The sequence below is a fragment of the Phaethon aethereus genome, assembly GCF_964289735.1.
Source record: "Phaethon aethereus genome assembly, chromosome: 1".
Classification (NCBI taxonomy): Eukaryota; Metazoa; Chordata; class Aves; order Phaethontiformes; family Phaethontidae; genus Phaethon; species Phaethon aethereus.
Window position 1 is genome coordinate 199,602,306 of NC_138575.1, and position 2,245 is coordinate 199,604,550.

Genomic DNA, 2,245 nt, shown 5'->3' on the forward strand with positions numbered 1-2,245 from the left:
TCAAAGGACAGAAGTGCTAGAAGCCTTCCAGAAGATGAATTCAGGATGCTCACTGTCAGGGGTCCGTAAGTGGAGCTCCATAGCTGCAGTGCACAGAATGGTCCTTGGGTTTATATCAGCCTTGCTGATGTAGGACTTGCTCCTTTCTTCAGACCTCGGTTACTTGGAGGAGGAAGAGTCCTGGTCATAGTCAGTAGTAGTAGTGACTAGCATTTGGGCAACACACTTTCAAAAAGGCTTTCTCTGACCGTTTTGCATGTCCCTTTCCTCTGCCCTGCTTGTTGGTGTTGCAGGTACCCCCACGTACAATACGGCACGCACCAGATGTACCTCTCCTGGTGCCCTAAGCGGCAAAAACATTTGGTAAAGTCGTAAATCAATGCAGTGTTTTTCTAGAACATTTATCTGGTTTATTTTGCATTACATAAAGAACAGCCATTAGACGGGTCTCATCCCTCCTGCCTTAATCCAGTAGCATGAACAGAGAGCGAGCGCGCTGCGGTTTGAGCACGAGGGCCCTGTGTGCTGCTCTCCTTATCTGCTCTCCAATCGTTGAACTCTTACATAATACGTTTAAGACTGTTTTCTGAGTAATCTCTTTTGGGGTCTCATTTTGCATTCTTAGTCTCCAGTAACAAAGAACTGCTATGCTCTTCCCTCGTGAAATCCTCTCCAGAAGGTGCACATTATCTACTACAAGGCAGGGCAATGATGAGCATCAATTTCCACAGCAGAGTAGAAGCCTGGATTACAAATTACTATTTAATCCTTTTTGCGTCAAAGGATATAATAATCCTTGTAAAATGTGCTCTAAGTCTTGTGTTTGGCTGTGTGAGGTTAAGGGGCAAAAACCAAAACAGGGATTCTCTTAAAAAGTAAGACATGGTGAAAGGCATGTGTTCCACATGAATTTCAGCATATATTTATGACTACATTTCAGCAGCTAAAAAAAAAGATGATGGGCTGGTACCTAGGCTAGCAGTTTTCATTTCTCCATATGCTTGCTACTACTCTGCTAGAATACAGTAAGTGTCTGTCATGAGTGTTGCTGAATTGCAACAGAGAATTTAGGCATAAAGTAAGCATTGCTCAAATTTGATCGTCCCTCCCCCGCAATGAGAACAATTACCAAAACTGACGAATGAGGATTTCTCTTAAGAACGTGAGAAAATTCGTTTTGTTTTCTAAATTGTCCTGTTATGAGTGTCAAGCAATGTGATTTCGTAAGAGAGAGAAGGGTAAATAAGGTTGGGAGGGTAAGGATGTAGTGTTTGAAATTGCGGACTGATGGCTGCACAGTTTCCTGACCAAGCAGCTGTTTTAAGAGGGGCAAAGTTTGATAAAAGAACTTACAAAGTTTAGAAAATAAATCCCACAGTAACAGACCTTTGACTGACACGATTATTGTCACGTTGAGTATGCGGTAATTTTGTTACATAAAAAGCCAAACAGGTTAGTTGTTCGGAACCAATAGCTTCATATGATTAGTTTATTCCGTAATTTTATTACTGTTCTCTGTACTAAATGAAATGTGGTGTACTGGATAGAATCAGTCCCTCTTACTGTGTAGCAACCCATAGAGAAAACCTGAAGGTAAGTGCTATACTACTAATGGAAAGAACAGGGTAAGCGGTTTGTTGCTGTTATTTTTAATGCAATGTATTTAGACCTTCAATGTGTAATATTCTACTTTAATAGTCAAAATCCAAAAAAGAGAGTAGGACGAGATTAAAATCATAATCTCACATTAAAGAACACATTTAATTACTTGGTCATATAACCATTATTGCACAATAGGGTATTTTTGTGCTAGATGCTAATTGCACCCTTCTAGTATGACATTGCATAGCGCGTTGTCCTTGCTGTCACCAACTGGTCATCTTGCAGGTGAAAACTGTGCAGTGCAGCAGCTGTTAAGAAGCCATAAAACATTTATGTTGTAAAAAGAGTCATACTTAACAGAATTTTTTGTTGCTCTCTTCTATGACAAATTTACAGAGAACAGGAATATTCTCTTAATCTATCTAGCTGTTGTGTTTTAGTAAACCCAGAAGTCATCAGAAGTTCTGACAAGAACTTTTGTAATTCATGCAAAATGAATAATTTTCATTTTTTTATTTATTGCAGAAAATGGCACTTGACTAAAGAGCCTAAGTCACCCTGAAAGAAGTTGCTTCCCTTTGAGCTTTACATGAGCAATCCCATCCTATGAGGAGGAGGATCCGTCAGCCTTCTTAGCTGTACA